We start from the raw sequence: 19,157 nt of genomic DNA, 5'->3' as shown, positions 1-19,157 counted from the left end.
CTGTAAAAATTCTGGAGAGATAGTACAAACATACCTCTAAAACTATTCACTGCATGACATATGCATAAAGTGTGAAAAACTGAATGTAAATATGTTTACCTCTTTATCTACAAATATTGGTTTTAACCCTCCCCTTGCTAGAGGGGTCTTTAGGCAGAAGTGCATGTAAATACAGCCTTGCCTAGGGCAGATACAGTCAAGTTTGGAAATGGGCTGTAATTAAAAACATGAATAAAACAACCGCAAACTCAGGGAGAGCGCTTTACTTCTGAAATTAAAATGGAGAGGCCTCAGTAAAATAAACACCTTTCTTAATTGCTGCTGCTGATATTCACCCAGCTTTTTCTGCATTGTTCGGTTTATACTGACAATAAACGTATAATTGCTGAGCATGTTTAAATGGTTACAAAGAAATGGCCTTCTTTTTTTTTAACTTTTCTTATAATTGCCATTATTATGCAGACTTCTTCCTTTTTGCAGGAGGGGGGGAGAATTACATATTAATGTTCCGTAGATTATTAATCTCGTAAAAGACTTCTTCTTTCAGTCCCCAAATCATTCAATCAGATCCTCCGACAATGGTGTAATTGGGCATCCTGGCGGGGCTGCTCAGCTTTAAGCACTCTAGGAATTGGCCCTGTCTGGACTTCCCCTGGCTGCAATAAGAGATCCAAATGATCATCCAAGCAGCAGACCTGGATGCAGAAATAAAGTCAGAGGGAGCACTGAAGATCTGTCAGAAGACATCTTCCAAAACCTGCATTGTACAGCAATTTTCCTAATTAAGGGACATAAATAGCGGTGATTCATGCAACCGGCAGTGCTAGTCTGTCCTCCGCGGAGCGCTTTATGCAGTAATTTTTAATCAGGTTGATCGTTCATAACCCATACATTTTTAAGGAGCCTATTTGGCTGCTGGAGCGCACTGACTCACTAAACACAGCGGTGGAGGAGGAGGAAGGCAGAAGCCCATCCTCGGCTGGACGAGGTCCCACCAAAGCCTTCCTGGCAGTAGACCAGCCCCCACAGACATTTAATTCAAGTATTCCTTAAGGGAGAACCTACTTGCTAGAGTGCAAACCGCCTCAAACTGGGGTTCCCCCTTCTGCATGTGGCTGTGTCCCAGCAGCATCCAGTAGCTCGAGGCAGATGGGAAGAGGCAGGAGGAGAAGGGAAGAGCCCTGTCCTCTTCGCTGGGCTCCGTAGAGGTCACCGGGAGCAGGAAACGCAGTAAGCCGATGACTTCATACTCATACAAGAAAAGGCACTGGGCCAGTATGTTAATGATAAAATGGTACAGATTTGTGTTAGTAAGGTCGCTGGAGCGGAAATCCATAGTGAAGAATTCCTGGGGCCAGACCTGGCTTTGTCACAGCTCCCGGGTGGCTGGGCTCAGGTACTTAAAACTGCTCCGAGCAGGAAAAAATGCCCCAGCTCCACATGCTGCTGGGCTGACGTCCCAGGAAAACTGCCTGCGGTTCCACACACGGCGGTGGGTGGGCGAGAGCCGTGCCCAGGAACCCGGCTCTGAGACATGGGCTTCGGCTGTCCTGTACCTTTAATTTCTTCCTTTATATATGCATCAGTCATTGTTTCCATAAAAAGAGCTGTGCTCCTGGGAGATAATAAATGTGAAGTATTATTGCTAAAAACGAGCTACTTAAAAAAATAGGGCCAGAACTTCAGCACAAATCAAATATCCACCTAGATTTCGGTGAAGACGTACTGATTTGCACACGTGGAAGTCTCCGTCCCTTATGTTTAGGCTTACTGTATTTCAGAGAACAGAGATGGCAAAATAATTACTGACTATTTTCCAGAAAAAAACACATTGAATCATCGTATGAAAGCAGTTCCTAACTTCAGCCATACGCCTGACATCCTGGTGCTGGGGCATGCCGAAGGTACCCTGCTTCTCCTGCGACCACCCAGCAACTCTGCAGGTTCAATGCAGAAGCCAAAGAAAGAAAACAAAGATAAAAAAGAGAAATCCAGCAAGAACCCTGAGTTATTACCTCTGAAAGCGTTGCGTGGGGAAAAGAAGATAAGATGAAAACATGCACCATCTTTACTCTTCAAATATTATGCAGAGCACCCCCTGTTTAGCTGAGCCTCTAATACATGTAAACAGATCCATGCATTGATTTTTTTGCTAATAAACTGCATAGCTGTGATTCCCTTATTATAAATCTTTTCCTAAGCACAAAAGTGAGCAAAGGGAGGGGGAAGGGGTTGTAGGGTAACAAGACTAATCAGGACTTCACCATCAAAGCAAATACATCCAATTAACAGCTATTAAAGAAGAATTTTATGGCACCGTGCACAGTGAAGGCCATTATATCCAGTGGAATTAATCTTAATTATTTGTACCTGTGTACATACATGCAAAGGAAAGCGACTCGCATTAATCTACATTAAACTTAATACACAGTTGGTGTATTATCTTCTGAGTCAAAATTGACTGCTGGTTTCTGCATATGTATCTGTGATGCTATCTTCAGTAATTATAGTACAGTATGTCTAAAGACACAATTTGCTCCCCACAGAGCAACTCAGAGTTAAAATCTTCCCTGTGATTTTTAAAAAGCCAAAAAATAGAACAGTATAGGCAGTTATTATCTTCTCAGAAGTCTTTCTTAAAAAAAAAAAGACACAAAAAAAAAGCCCAGAAGAAGCTGTACAGATTTATTATCCAGCTTAAAGGGAAACCGAACAAATATAAATCTGCGGCTTTCTGAGGTTTAAATAACGGCAATTACTACCCCCAAAATATTGCATTTCATGCACTGTGGACAACGTTGTTAAAACCACCCACAATATTTTGGACTGCGGGGTTTTTTTTCCAGGTTTTTACAGAAGTTGACAGTAAATTATGTTGGTTGTTTGTTCACTTGGTTTGCATTATTTGATAGGACTAGACTGTAGAGGTCTGTGCTGCGGTAACAATAATGAATGGTGTACTTTTTACTTTAAATCCCTGCCTAATGAATATAGACATAGGCAAACAGCTACTTAGGATTCCAAAATATAACTAACCACAAAGCAGAGCTCCAGCTGGCCATCCCTCCCAGTGCATTGTTCAAGGGCATTTTCCTTCTGAGTCCCGAGAAGCAAAAAGACAAATTGATGTCCATTGTGCCCAGCAAAAGCACTTCTGATGTGGTGGTGATCAACTACACGATTGCTTAATAGTCTGATAAATGTTTACACCTAACTGTGGGTTTTATTCAGATCATGATATGCAAAATCCTGACCGTGCAGAAATCAGTAGGTCCCAGTTTCAAGCCGTGCGCAGGTCGGGATCCCCAGAGCAGATGTTACCTACTTTAGCAAACATAGGTCAGCGCCTTGTCCTGTGTGAAAGCCCAAGTACTGGATTTTAGTTACGTTTTAATATATGTCAATTAACCTTCATTAGCTATCAAGATTTTAAAATCCCGTGGAGACACTATATACAAAATATTTCTCTTCGGGCTAATCACACCCAGCAGCCAGTTAAAGTCCTTTCCACACCAGCATTTGCAGATGTGTCAAAATACGCATCAAAGTACCATTGTGCACTTCAGTTGTTATTAATGAGAATTTTGAGTTAACATTTGTAACTATGAATCTCTGGTAGTAAAACTGGTAGACTCACGAAGATTTAAAGAAAAAGGCTTGAAAATATCTCATGCGGTCAGGCTATTTTCACTCCTTCAGCAATGTTTTGTGTGTTCTTGAATGTTTTAGGAGATGTTATATTTCACTCTATGCTTCTTAAATATTGATGCATGTTTATCAGCTATTCAACCATTATGGCTGAAGTGATTTCTCCTGCCCAGGCTGCTCCTGGGGCTTGCTGCAAGTAAACCTGCACAGGATCCACAGCGCTCCTGCTGTGCAGCCTGGCATTTTAGCATGAAAGCACATTCTGATGTGAACCTTAGCTTTTGCACTGTCAGGGAATATCAAGAGGGGTGGTGTCACTGCATTTGCTTTAATGTGGATGCTTACCAAGATCTGAAGTGACCATCCTTTAACTCTGCTTCTATAGCAAACCTGAGGCTTTTCCCCCACGCCTGCACCACTCTCCTGTCTTTGCACATTAACCGTAAATCCAGAGATTGTGTTGCCTTTGGGTTTCTCCATCACGAAAGGGTGACAATATAAGCACAACAAACTAGAAAGTCTCCCAGCCCAGGGGCATCCAAGCAGCAAGGAAACTCAATGGAGAAGTTCCTGCGAAGGTGGGAAGTACAGAAGATTAATGGGGATGAAAGGAGGCAAACTTAGAAGAAAAAATGGGAGAGTCACCTGCCAAAGACCGACGTGCTCAGAATGACCTCAGTGACTCTTTTTGAGAGGATATGAGAAAATAAACCATTCCCCCGCTGTAAAACAGTAAGATCAGAGCTCTGATGCTCTTCAGAGCGATTCTGCACTGGGATAAGTTGGCAACTTAAGATAACGCAGGTGGTGCTGAACCTTTGAGAAAGCCAATGGGCTTCATGAAGGAATGAAGGCTGGAGGCAGATGAAGTACGCGTCAGTACAAATACCATCATTAGCTACATTTCTGAGGTCTGCGAAGTACAACAGAGATGTCTGTTCATGCAAAAAGTTGTTAGCAAGCCTCAAACCACCAAATAAGCGGGTGGGGATGGAGAAAAGATTTGTATACAAAGCTGTGTCTTTGTGAGTAAAAAAAAAAAACCACAAATGGATGTTTCTCAAAATATCTCAATCCCGAACGATTAGCCTCAGCAGAAGTGTCACTGCAGAAACCATCTGCATGTTGAAGAGGTTGCCTAGCAAGGGTTTTTTTCCTCATTATTATTTTCTACTTAGATTGCTAAGAAAAGATCTCTCAGGAGAAATATCAGTAGGATCTTAAAAATAGTTCCAAATCTGCCATTAAAAATTCAACACAGATATTGCCTAAGCCATCTGTACTCACGTCGTTTTGATGCCATGGCTTTAAGCGTGCTGAGAGTCTCTGCCGGGCTTGTTTTTAATTCTAAGCACCTGCTTAAGTATTTCACTGAATTCGGTGGCCGAAGGGCAGCGCGGTGCTCGGGGAGCAGCTACGGGGGTTTGAAGGTGTGCGACACCGCGGTGCAGCAACAGGCTGTGTCCTCCTAATGAAACAAAACGACAGGGAATTGCACTGAAACTGGAAGAGGTGACCCACGGGAGTTACCACGAGGACAAGGAATTGCACTGAAGCTAGAAGCAGCGACCCAGAGGGGTTACCGTGAGAAACCTCAGCAATAAAAGTGAAGAGGGAGTGGGCTGGAGCCTAACGTTTTCTCCTCTGTGCTCTGACAGGTGTGATGTTACGCTGTGACCGTCATCGTTGCATTTTGCCCTTTTCTGAAATCAAACTAATAATTTCTGCCACGTACTATTATTCCTTTCATCTTTTCCCCTCTGGAAACTGGCTGTTCCCCCGTACAAATTTGTTCTCTCCCCATCTAACCTTCCTCCCCTTGCTCTTTTTCACTGCCAATCTCATCAAAGGCTGCTACTGCTCCCTTCCCCTCCCCTGGACCTGCTGCTTCTCACCTCGCAGGAGCTGAAGAACCCGAAGAGCTCGATGAAGAGCACCCTCCTCTTGAAAACAGGAATGGCACCAGCTAGCACATTTTGTAGGCTGTTGCATATCGCATAGTTTGCATATTAAGCATCTTTCTACCGTAATTTGTGTGCCTGGACGATGGCAGGCGGTCAGAGCCCTGATGGCAGAAACACCCTCTTAATCTGTTCCTGCAGCGCCGTGTCCAACTGGAGCCTACGCTCGGTGGATCCCCGGTCGTCGCACTCAACAGAGTAGGACGCAGCACTCTTCTGTGCTGCAGATGTTTATTTATATTTGTATTATTTACTGAAGCAAATGTTATTTGGATACATTTAGTGAGGAGGAAGGAAGCAAGCAGAAACCTGTGTTAAATTATGAATGTCTACATTAGGAGGAAAGTGAGTAAAACATCGACATTGGTTAAGAATTTTCATAATTCATCTTATTGTGTAGAATATAAATGGAAGGGGGTGCAAAGCGCAAAGCCGGTGCAAAACTACTACTGACTCCTTAAGATAGCCAGCAGAAGCCATAATTTTAGGTGGATAGGAAACACTGCAAAGATTTATTATACCCTAAATTCTCCACCACTACAGCCTCTAAGCACTTCTCAAATAATATGACTCATTGTTTCTCTTGACCTTCCCCTGGGGAGAGCAGAGAATGCACCATGAAATGGTTTCTTTTGCAAACCAGCTGTATGCGATGATGCACATCCTATTCGTTTCCGCGCGAGAGAAGGCAAGTCGAAGACGTCCGCGCCTTGTACCTGGAAGGGCAGGTAATTGCGCCTTTGATGACCGTCCAGCCCCAGAGGAGTTCGCTTCCCAGGCCCAGGCCGGCCCCGCGAACACCCGTCCCTGCAAAGAGAGAGCCAGGAGGCTGCTGGAAATTAATCCCAGCGTGCCCGAGGCGCGGGGTGGGCAGGCACTGCCTCCACCTCAAGCCTTGAGCCAGTCTGTCGTATACCCTGGTCACAAGCCACCGAGCACTTTCAAGTCTCCGACCTGTTTAATAACGTCAGTGAGCGGGTAAAACCTTTTTGTGGTCCCGCAGAATAATTAAACTTCCATCAGTGCTGCTCATCTTGCCAATATAACAATACCAGCTACTGCATGCCAGAACAATAAAATAGCTGTTTCCATGAGCAGCCAAATGTAATTTGAACTCTTCAGTTCTTTCCAGTTATTTACAAGTATTGTATTTCACAAACAGACCACCTCTTTTGTAACGTTCTTTAGGAAAGCTGTGTATTATATTGGCATAATAGCCTTCTTCAGGGAGAGCATTTTGTTTTAATAAAATGTGTGCCACCATATTTAATCAATCAGATTGATTGACACCAGCACTAGCTGCGTCTCCCAGCAGATGCTGCTGCTACCTCATTCTTATTCCAGTTTCATTTCTCAATCAAATCCATGTGTAAAAAACGTAATGTGCTGCCAACATAATGTAATAAAACTTCAACTGAAATACACACCGCCACAACTGAAACTGATAAGTCAAAGTATGGGGAAAGTTAACTTTAGCAAAATCATTTTTGACATGAAAATATTGAAGTTTTACACTTCAGATATGCCTCGACTAACCCTAACATGAACGCAAAAGTCACACGAGTGTTAAAAAAATCCTAGAGAAAGAAACCTTTCCAAAAATTATTGGGCTTTTAGCTCACTCCCAGCGTTTTGTAATCTTTGGAGTTTGTTAGTGTCATCTTTGGAGTTAGTCAGATTTAAGCATGGGCTGCCCGAGTGAGATGAATTACAACTTTTATCCGAGCGGCTCAGGTGCCTGTGTTGAGGGGAACACCAGCGAGCGGTGACGCACGGCTCTGCCAGAGGCTGAACCCGCAGGTTTGGAAGTTCGTGATTCACAGAGGCGTAGAGGGTACCCTGCCGGGTAGGGGCGTTTCGCACACGGGGTGAAACTACTCCCAACTTATTTAATAAAGTTCCTTCTAAATAATCTGCGCACCTCACGTCACCCACGTGGGACGTACGGCTCACGGAGGGGTTTCCTGGGGAATCCGCCCTCGCTGTACTTAGAGGAGCTGCTTTCAGACCGCTGAAGTTGAGACCCGTCTTGATACAGGTCCCTCAAACTCCTACGGAGGTCACACCCCAACCCCCATGGTACCCTTCCGCCTGCTGGCAGTCCCCCAAAGCCAGGTGGGGACTAAAGCTTAGCATCTGATTGCTTGAGAGATTATATACTACGTGCATCATGTTTTAATGCGTAATTACTGAAGGAGGTACGAAAAGAGCTCCAGAGCAATTTTTTTAAGGCCCCACAACAAATGACTTCCCCTTCGTTTATTGCATCCTTCTCTCAGTGATGATATGATAGGAAACACATGCCTTGAATTCACGTGCCACTGATTTCCATACTCCTGCTAAAAAGAAGAACAGAGGTTTTAATCTGAGAAAATGCCTGGCGCTTCAGAATGCCTTTTTTCCTCCGTCACTCCTTTTCAAATAAAAAGGTTTCGTTAAATGCAGTCCTGCTGGACAGTGCTTTTTGGACAACCTATGCAGCAACTGTGGTTACACAAAGAGGGAGAGATGGGGAAATTTTAGGCTGCAAGGAAATTGCCACAGCTGAAAGTTTTTCAACTGTTTCTTTAGGCAAAATGCACGAATGGTAAATATATAAATACAAATAACACTTGAAGAAATTGAAGGTCTCAAATATTATCAACCTCTCCCTTTTTATCTCCCCAGAACACAATGAGCCCCGTGGGCAGGTGGGCTGGGGGACGCCTCACCAGCAGCACCGTGGGCCGTGCTGAGCCGTGCCAGCCAGTTGAGATCGCTCCTTTATTCCCATTGGATCCAGCACATTAGGCTGCTGAATCAGCCCATTTTGCTCAGGAAAAATGTGTTTCCAAGGAAGGTGCCTTTAATACAGCCAAATGTCCAGGAGTGCTTCAGCCTCACAACACACGGGCGACCACACGTGGGCTCCGTAAAACAGGGGTGAGGACGATGGTAGGTGTTGTTCAAGCTGACCTCAAACCCAGAGCTGAGACTGGTGGGGTTTGACCGCTTGAGGCTTGAGATGGGTTGATGTTTTCCCTTGCCTACCTCAAACTGGTGCCCACCACCAGGGCTACAGCACCAAAATGCCTCTGGGCAACAGAGGTGGTGAAGCCCAGCAGTGCCGGAGCTGCCGTCCCACCACCGCTCTCCTCCTCCTCCTGTGCCTTCCCAGAGAGGGGCTGGGGCTCCCTGCCCGCCAAACACAGCAAATCCACATGGGCAGCCTGAAATCGATTCCAAAAAAGAGCCATGGACATGATTCAGTGTTTGGAAAAACCTGTTTTGTAGTGTGAACGTCAGTCCATGTCATTTAGTAAAATGAAAATTCAGCAATAGTTTAGTTATTGCCTACACATAATATAGGGGGAGAAAATTTCTGACAGTAGAGGGCTGTTTAAGCTAACAGGCTGAGGTACAGAAGTATCTGGTAGTTGCAAGCTGAAGCTAAACACATTTCGACTAGAAATAAGCTGATATTTATTAGTGATGAAAAAGACTAACCCGCAGGACTTCCTTGCTTTAGAAATGAGTTGGATTCCATAGCCCTCGACAGCAGATTAAATCAGGGTGGAAAGGAATGGGTAGTTCCAATTGGATTGCAAAGATAATTTTCATTTAAATTAAATGAAAACTTTTTTAAAGAAATAAACTTGTTTAAAATTGCATTTGCTACTATGACAAGCTATAGTAAAACCTAGGTGTTCTGTTATCTTGGAATAATTCAGATACATAAAATTACACACTGCATCATGAGATAAAAGTGGTTTAAATTCCATAAGGCTTGGTTTTTAACACGTAGTCCAAGGAAGCAACTTGAACTTCTGAAAAGAGCTCAGGCTGTAGAGACTTGTCACAAAATCACGCAATGCATTGCCTTTAAACTTTTTTGAAAGTTTAAAAAGTCCTCAAAAGTTCATTATTTGCTCTCAGCCCATTTCAGGACCCCTAGGACACCTCACCCCGACACCGAGACCCCGCTGGAGGGTGTCCCTCAAAAAACACATGCCCTCTCCTTTTGCCCAGCGAGCATCCTGAGTTCGACCAATTTTGCCCATGGGCAGTTCACGACTTGCTGCCTCCGAGAGCGCACGCCCTGGCTCTGCAGCGTTAAAGTGCTCAGCTCTGAAGACCTCATCCTTATTCATCAGATCCAGGTAGACATTTCTGCCAGGAAAAACAAAGAAAACTGCCCATTTTGTGAACAAGACACCCTGAAGCGGGTGATGTATCGCACATTTGAAGAAAGGTAGAGCTAAACGGAGCCAGAGCAGAGCTTTCTTGGAGATGGTACAGTGAAAACACTCCCATGTGGAAAAAAAGGAGAAACCTTTCTAAGAAGTTTTCCTCGGCGCTGCTGCTGAAAGGAGCGTTGTGCCTCCGCGTTACCAAGCGCAGTGGCTGGAGCAGGGTTTTTCACAGCATTTCGCCTGTGCCTCGAGCAGAACCTGGCTCTCAGGAGAGAGAACTGATGGCCAGGTCCCAGGGAGAAACGACTCTATTAAAACATGGATGAGAAAGAAAACATAGCTACATGATTCTTGAGCCTAAAATATTTAGATTAAATTTCATCCAAATCTGTGCTAAACCTTTTTCTGTGCTAGCGATGTCCTTCCAGGTAGTCGCATTCCAGATAGTCCCAACGGAACACAGTTACACCTGCACTCAATACTGCCATTTTCTGATTAGCGAGGCAGCCACTTATCTTAGCATCAGGGCAGGTTGTCTTCTCCTAAGGGTGGTAATTTGCACCAGAGATCATAAAGCCTGTCCTCACTGTTACTGAATTACCTCTCCCAGAAGCTCTCCGAACAAGGCACTGTTTGCCAATGCGCATGTGGAGGAATCAAAGCCCAGAGGATGAAGCTCAGCACTGAAACGTAAGCTTCTAGTGCCAGGTGGGAAGCTCTGGGGGACCTGGGACATCGGTACGGGGTTGGCAGGTAGGAGAGCTGACCTACATGAGACCCCACCTTCTGTTGCGGAAGCCAGGCCTGGCAGCTGAGCGAGTCCAAAGGAGCGTGGGGCACGTGTGTTACGGCAAATGAATCCCCTTAAAAGTGATTAAAACTTGCCCGAGCTCTCCTCCGGTATGAGAACTATTTACACAGCGTGAGCTGCTCTGCAGCAGCCTTCCAGAGCAGAAGTCGGACATGGACCCCGCTCATGGTCTTCACCTGTCCCAAAGTACCTTTGGTACCGATGGACCCTCAAAAGAGGGAATGAGAATCAGCATCCTTTGCAGGAGGAATGGACGTCGCTTGTCTGCCTCTGACACCCTGCAGGCTCTGCCGCCTCCTCCTAAGGATGCTTGTTTGACTAATACCTTTTCCTTGAATGTCTCTGTGACCTTTTCTGGGTTTTGTTTAACATACAGTTCGAGCTTGTCAAAGACGTAATCACTGAAGTGTATTTTTGTGTGTACCTTTGTTTCTGAACAACCAAGCTCCTGCATTTCACTCTTCCAGCGCTGCTACTTATTGTTTCCTGGTCTTTTTATATGCATTTTTTTTTAATTATGTTTTTTTTTTCCCCCCAATACAATTTCTTAGTATACATAAGGCCACAGCTCTTCTGCCTTCCACGAGCATTTAAGCCCTGAAGCGGGGTGTGCTACCCCCGCGCTCATGGTGCTGTGTTCTAGCGGAAGCGAGGGGATGCTGTGCAGAGGGAGAGCAGATCTGCGCTCCGGATGCCCGCCGGCAAGGTGGGCAGGACAAATTTTGCCCGTCTTCGGCTCCCTCTTGCTGCCCTTCCCTGCCATTCCCCGGTGCTGGGCCACGGGCGTTGACTCCTTCTCCCCAAGAGCCTGAGACCCCAAGATTTGACTCTGGATGACAGAGAGAAAATTAAATGACCCATAGGAGCGGGTGGCGAGGGCAGAGGAAATGGTGCTGCTGCCCCTCTCCCCGCGGCCGGCCAGCGCCGGGCTGGCCCCGGCAGCCCCAGGCGTCCCCGGCACAGTCTGTTCCCGCTGCCTCCGCCGCGCTGCTCTGCTAGGGGATTTTTGCGTTCAATTGGTTTTGGCCGCCTTCCAAAATTTTCCCTCAGGAATGTAACTGGAAGGAGGGAAACGGCAGTTTTTAACACTTCATATTTCAGCCCAAGCGGAATGAAATTTTAGCGGAGCAAAAACACGGTGGTCGAGCACCTCCGTAGCCTGAGGGCTGTCCGCTCACCAAACACCGCGCGCACGCCACGATCCCGACGTCGACGTTGTGAAGGGAAAAGACATAGGACAGTTTTGTGAGGGGACGTGTTGCAAAGCCTGGAAAAAATACTGAATTGCACACCCTCCCCTAATCCACGCTAGAGAAGTCCAAAAAAATGCAGACATTCACGTTTCGGGAAGTTTTGAAAGCTCAAATAGAAATATCCCCAAATTTTGGAAACTTTTCAATTCCTATTCAGCATCTGTGGCCTGACTCCACTGCTAATACATTTGTTACTGCATGGACATTAAATGTCCTGTCCGTTTGTCTTCCACGTTGAGCTTTCTACTTTGCACAGTGATGTTTTGCAGTTGGATTGCAGAGCCTTACGCACACGCTGTTCACCCAAAATTTGGCTGCGGGGTTATTTACAGCCCTCCCCATCGTACGAGGCAGGGTGACAGTTGCCAGCTGCGCTGGTGGCTTTTGTGATGAGCAAACTGAATGCTCTGAATTTGGCTGGAAACGTATAATACATTGCACATAAAAAAACCCTGAACAACATCAGATGTGAACGCTCCTTTTAAATGCCCCGTTGCTTGGCACAGATTTCTCCTACGTGTGTGAAGAAGTTCCTGCACGGCCCAGGACCGTGGAGGAGCTGGGACGGCAGCTGTGCCGCAGGCATCATTTTGGAAAACGGCTGGATTTAAGGCTAAATTTACTTTGGCAAAGTATGGAGAGGAGGAAACTTCAGGTACGAATATGGAATGTCCCACCAAGGAGAAACTCTTCAGACGGAGGTGTTGATGATGAATGAAGTTGATTTTACGCAGATTTGCACTTTCCCGAGCAACTCGAGGAACAGTTGAGTAGCACCAGGAGCGAGCAGGGAGCGGGGGTGAGATGGAGTATCCTCCTCCCTGCCCAGGGACAGGCGTGAACTGTGTAGCCAGCTCATACTGACGACTTTTTTATACTAAAGGTTTTCTCTCATCCAAGGCCTCTCTCCTGATGTTTTTCTTGCTTCATCCGGTTGTTATGGCTTATCAGTTATATCAGCAGACCGTCTGGGACTTACATATTCATAAGAATGAAAGTGTAACAGAGCCATGATTTGATAAAAATGATAGGTGCTGCCACGTTATAAAACAGGATTTTTCTCATTCGTGACTAGGACAGGAGAATATTTTGGCCAGTAAACCTCTCTATCAAGTATGAGAAATTCCTTGCCATGACATTACAGTCTCTAGAATAACCCAGCTGATGTGATTTCTTTGCTCGACAAGAGAAACCGTAGGGACGGGGACTTGATGAGAGCCATTCAAAGGGCCGATCTCACCTCTGCTGTCCCGACATTTGAATAACGTCTCCAGGGGAACGTGAGGCAGAAGGATCAACACTTGATCAAATCCAGGATTTCATTTGCCTTGGACTAACAGCTAAGGAAACCGGTTTAATTTTTCCTGCGAGAAAAGTGAGATAAATGATGTGTACATGTGTCTCAGGTAAAATATCTGATCGCTTACCTTCTTAGTCATCGCTGGTCTTTAATCGCTTATTATGTAACGTTACACCCAATACAGATTACATCGGGAGGAAAAATCACAACCATGCAGCCTGCAGAAACCGGAAAGTAATTTGTCTACAGGAGGAAGGATGCTCTTTTCTGCACACCCCGTGTACAGCATCATTTATCATCTGGGAGAATCGCCCGGCGGCGGCAGAACAATGCCCCGCTGCAGTCACATCAGGCCAACCGTCTTCTCAGAGGCTCCCGTCCTGACAGCAGCCAAACCCTACGACTTTCCCAGGGCAAAGGTCTCTAAAGCGATGCCAAACCAGTCAGCCCAAATAGGTTTAGAAGACTTTTTAAACTCTCAGCCACTGCTATAGCGAAGTATGGTCTTTTCCAGGCTACCTCTGTGACAGTGCCGTATGCGCAGACCTATTGTACTTGCAGATTGAAGACAGATCTATTTGGTTAATTTTTAAAAAAAAAAAAAAAAAAAGAAAAAGAATCCCAAAGCCAAACCCTCCAAATTATTTCCTACTGAAGAAACTTTTCTGATCCTGTGAAACCTAACTACAGTTTGGCATGTTTTCCCAAACACAGCATGCAAAAGTAGTAATATTTTATGTTGTGATTATAGGACATTGTGGGCTGCAGCCATCTGCTGAGAGAGGGACATTCTGCTCCCTGAACATCCTGGCTGCAATTTGCACGATATTTGAGTTTCTGAGAGTTACCGGGAGCTCTAATATGGTGTGGATACCCATCAGCGCTAACAGCACATAAAACATGGGAGAGCTGACTCGGGGGTGACAGTGGATTTTGGCACCTCGGGATTTTTCCCCGGGCAGTGGAAAATGTTCCAGCATGAACGAAACACGTTAAAAGGTTTCCCCGAAGCACGTGCTGCCCCTATGGCAAAGAGAAAGCACGAGGGGGTGTCTCACGCAATAACATTATCTCCCCTTTTCAGAGCAGTTGGGTTCAATTCTCTATTATTGCAGATCTTTGGGGTGGGATTTTTTTTTTTTTTTTTTGAAGCATTCAGCCTTGGCCTAAATCCTCTCCCGTTGGAAACAATGAGTCCCGCGACCCCCCCACTGCTTTAATGGCAGAAGAGCGCAGCCAGCACAGAGCGCTTCGGGAAATCCCTCCCCTCGCGCCCGCTCCTGCACAATGGGTCAAATGTTTCATCCCTGCGTGAAGCCTGAACAAACAGGCATTGCACAAGGAATCGCGGCGGGGAAGCGAAGCCGCTGTGCCGAGGGCAGGCGCTAAGGCTGCAACCGCTCTGCGTTAACCGTTACAGCTCACGGACCGGGATCGTTCCCGGGAATGCTGCTGCCCTCCTGGGGGAGCCTGCATCCCCCCGGCAGGTTGTCTGACTGACGTCCGTGAAGCTCTGCAAGCGGTGGTTGACGGGACCGGGCTGGCCATGACGTGGTTCATACGTCCATATCCTCCTACAGCTGACAGAGATGGTAATTTCTGCATTTGAGGGCGATTTATTGTAAGGTCAGTTTTGGTCCCCTGGTTGCAAATTTGGATGCGAGTTAATATTTTTGAAAATCAACCTATTTCATTCATTACTGAAAGAATAATGTGGCCACCGATCATTTTACGTAGGAACTTCAGAAGGAGAAGACAACTACACTGTTGGTTTGCAATAGCTGACAAAACCGTACTTACCACTCAAAGACAAACTAAACCTGGAGCCAAGACCGGGCTGAAAGGGACATCTATCTGCCACACCAGCCACACCCAGTAATTTCTTGACAAAACCTGTCCGAGAGCCAGCTCGGCTTCACCCAGGCATCAGAGCCAACCTGCGCTGAAAGACTTGCAAAGTTCACCCACATCATTGTTCTCCTCGGGACTCCCAGGCAGGGATTACGGATGGAAACGTACATTCCCGCAGCGTGTGGGAGCTTCTTCACCCATGGGCTACCTCGCAGGAGAAGGTGGCATGGAGGACTAAATATGGGCTCAACAGCCATGAGCCTATGCCTACAGCACCCCAGCCAGAATACTAAGCTCACATTGAGTGAAGAGTGTTAATTTGCTGCTAACGCACACTTTTACATCATTATTTCTTCCTTCTCTGGGATGTTTCTGGTGTGGTTCATCGATGTTTTGCCTTGAGTCTCAGGACGTGTTTCTGTAGGCCAAAAGGAATAAACAGCTTTTTCTTCTGCGTTAGGTAAAAAGGCACAGTAAATGGACTCTCCCAGTTTACTTTAGTGGAGGATCTGCCCCATCATCTTCAATGCCAAGGTAGCTGAGCACTTCCTATCACCCTTCTATCGAGATGGCTACAGCAAAGGCGTAAACCGCTTTCTTCAGACAGCCCTGTGAATACTGTGCTCATTTAAGAGGTAAGTAAAGAAGACATCACCGCTGGATGTGTGTCCTCTGGTAGCAATCAATGCACAGCATACACTTCTGATGAGGTTAGATAACAAGCATCACATGGAGAGAGCAGTACCACGCACACACAACCTTCCGAATATGTGTCAGCAATAAAATGAGAACTACAAAGGCGAGCAGTAGCTGCCCGCTGTAGGATGTCTCATCTAGTTCAAGTTCAGCTGTGCAATACAAGTCTGGCTCTCTGTAGTTTGAAAAAAACCACCCCTAAACCAACAAAAAAAACCCCATATACTGCTCTGAAGGATTAGCACAAGGATGTATCTTTGTTCACAGAGCCCTTTTTAGTTTTGAAAAAAGGAGTTTCTTATATCAAAAATAGAGAATTCTTTCATGTCACTGTCAGCTCCGCAGCCCACCTCAAATTGCATTATTACCACTGACAGAAAGACAGGTGTTAACAGCTGGAGAGAAAACAAATGTAGAGCGCTGTGGCAGAATTTGAGGAGAAACAGATGTGTGAGCAACTTTGTCTTTGATATTTATTTTAATAGCGCTTCTCAAATGTGTTTAATATTTATGCGGCTATAGTCTCAGCTTTCACTGGCATACTAGAGCCAGCTCAGTGCGTTATTCACCTCTGCCACCACTTCTTCTTTTCTTTTCCTCCCTTCTAACCGTCATAAAACAGCATCTGTAAATCCCTCGGGAAATGCCAGTTTATTCCTCCTCCCCTCCCCCAGTATAAAATGGATAGAGTTTTTTAGCAGTGGGAGTTCAGTGTGATTAGTATGCTAATACGGGAGAGAGAAAAGGCAATGGAGATGAGAGATATGGTCCTTTAGCGAAGAAAAGCAGGAACAACGGAAAGGAGGATCTCTGCTAATCAATTAACCTACAACGGACCTAATGCCGTAAGAAGCTATTGTGCATAAAGGGACAAAATTCTCGGTGACAGATGGCACTCGGGCTCATGATACTACGGGGTTACTGCTCGAGAGCTTGTTTACCTCCCATACAGGGGTAAGCAATAAAGCAATAAAATTGCTTATTTATTTTAAAGAGAGAAGTTGAAATGCTTATTTACCAAATCAATCAAGGTTTACTAAGGCAGAACAGCCACAATCCTCACGGCCCTAAAATGCTGGATACTTCACTGATTTCAAATAGCAATTATCTATTGCAGTTCCTTGAACCCGCTCTGACTGCAAAGAGACATTTAATTTGCAAATTTTGATGAAAATTGTCATTTTTTTAATTGCCTATTTCACCAATTTGAATTTTAAAACAAACGATTAACTAGAAGCTCATTTTTACTTGCCTTGGGCAAGCCCGGAAAATATTTGTCAAGACCCAAGTCTGTCTGCTTAGCATTTGAGTTGAGAAATGCGCAACTGCCTTCAAGTCAACATTAGCTGTGACAGAAGCAAGACTATTATTTAACAGTAGCTGAAAATGTCAAAAACAAGCGGCGTCTGGCATTTTGACAAGACGGCGTTGAAAAGAAACCGCTTTTTTTTTTTTTTTTAGCACTCGGTTAACTGTAAAGCAAAACTGTACAATTATCACTCGGCTCCGAGTAGGGCTTCGGCGGGTCCCTTTGAACTGGTGGGGATGAAGGAGAGCAGGTGGGTCTCCATCTTCTGCTCGCAGCCGCCTTCCAGCCCCAACCACGGGCCAGACCCCCCCGTGCTTCAAACCAACCCACGTTCTGCTCCCAGCCACGGAGGCGGCATCATCGAACAACTCGTGTCAGGCCTCAGGCACATCAACTCGATAAAGACATCCCAAAAGCTAAGGCCGTACGTAAATATTTAGAGGTATATGTTTTAGATGTCAGCCGGCTGTCAGAATAAAATGCAGGGGTTCTTTTAAAAGTAGGTATTGTGCCTGGGCATTAGTCAGCCTTTTTTACATTAGAATTCATAACAAAGGGTCGGCGGATTTAATTAAAAATAGTATTGTGCTGAAGAGAAGCCTGATATTGAACTAGTGTAGGAAAACTAATATCTAAAATACTTTCTTCCCACGGAAGATTAAGTTGGAAGTTACCGTTTTAATCAATAGTAGGATGCGACAGTGCTTACGATAAACAATATTGTGAACCGTCTCAGGGAAACAGTGCAACGGGCGATAAGATATTGTTTTCAAGAATTTTAGATAGCAGAATGAATAGGCCTTAATAATTTAAGAGACGCCGAAGTGATGAACATATGTTCATCTTCATCGCACACACCAGATACTCAGCACCATTCATCTGAGCTCGAGTAGAACAATTTTCTAGCAGCTTTGCCTACCCGTTAAGTTCCTTTAACATCAGTCAGCATTAGGTAGGGGATCAAATCCCATAAAGATTCGCCTATACAAGTGTCAGTTGTCTGTTTATGGCCTTCCTCAGCGAAATCTCGGCATGCGCCTCACAGCAGCTGTGCAAGAGAGACATCAGGTGATGTCCCTTTTCTAGGTCGCGTCCCTTAATCATCTGCTGTGTAGCAGCTACACGACCAACCTCACCACATCCCTCCGGGTTTCATTAGTTACTGCGACCTTAGAAATCACAATCAAAGTCTGACAGTTCATCAAAGCATAAGTACTCCATGAAAAGCCGATTCAGATGACGCCAGAAAGCACATACTGTCCCCCATAGCTTTGAAACCTCCCTGATGAGATAGCTTGGGGGTTTCGGGTAGCAACTGGGTCCCCTTCTTGTTGCACGGCATCTCTGGTGCCTCGCTTTTATGACCAGTGGAAGGCAGGAGGAGCCAATACGGCCACCAAGAAGAGGCCTTCCCTTTGCGCTGACCCGTGCATTGGTGCTGCGACGGAAAGGAGGGGACTGGGGAACAGCTCCTGCTTCAGCTAAGCTTATTTTATTTCCTGGGAGCAGATTAAGGGACCACATTTGCCAAGCCACAGGTTGCGGGAGCAACACAACCATCCTCATTTACCAGTGAGCTGATCCAGAATGGTGAAACCCAGTGGTTTTCGAATCCCAAAGAAGCACTCCAAATCCAGGGACCTGGGGTTCAAAAAAGCACCTTAAAGTGGCACACGTGGGTCTGAAAAACCAACTCTTCCTCTCGCCTTTAAGTATACTCCCATGGAGGTTAAGGTTTGAACCTTATCACAAGCAAATGCAGCTTGTGATATCTTTGTCTGTCCCTTGGTACTTAAAGGTGATTCTCCTTTACAAATTTACGTTTTAAAAAAATCAAAAAGCCAGTGTGTGTGGACTATACGAACACCATTGGTATTTGTCTTCGTGCTGGGCATTTCCTAAACTGAGCTCCCGTTTGTATCTAGCCAGCTTACCAAGTGACCCCTCCTCTCGCTGCCCTTCACTGTCCCAGAGTTCATCCCCTGGACCGGTGCGACAACCAAAGTCTGCAGAACAAACCCGAAAAAAATGTTTCCAGGAATGGGTTCTCACTTTCTACCAGCTTCATTATTTCTTAACACTGCGTTTCTACATTTATTACTTACATAATACTACACGTCCATCGTTTCTTCTACCACTTATCACCACAGTGGATA

The 19,157-nt window shown here is 45.5% G+C and overlaps 1 long non-coding RNA gene across 1 annotated transcript; it reads right to left on the bottom strand.

Moving 5' to 3' along the window:
* Positions 1–439: 439 nt before the first annotated feature.
* On the bottom strand, positions 440–6,735 carry LOC142083417 (uncharacterized). Its single transcript, XR_012674054.1, has 4 exons — positions 6,326–6,735; positions 5,544–5,862; positions 4,936–5,116; positions 440–1,615 (listed from the first exon to the last, which is right to left on the bottom strand). It is a non-coding gene; the product is annotated as an uncharacterized LOC142083417 (long non-coding RNA).
* Between the last annotated feature and the right edge of the window lie 12,422 nt (positions 6,736–19,157).

This window comes from Calonectris borealis, chromosome 6 (genome assembly GCF_964195595.1).
Source record: "Calonectris borealis chromosome 6, bCalBor7.hap1.2, whole genome shotgun sequence".
NCBI classification, from domain to species: Eukaryota; Metazoa; Chordata; class Aves; order Procellariiformes; family Procellariidae; genus Calonectris; species Calonectris borealis.
The sequence above is the reverse complement of the archived record's forward strand: the minus strand, read 5'-3'. Positions and strand labels throughout refer to the sequence as shown.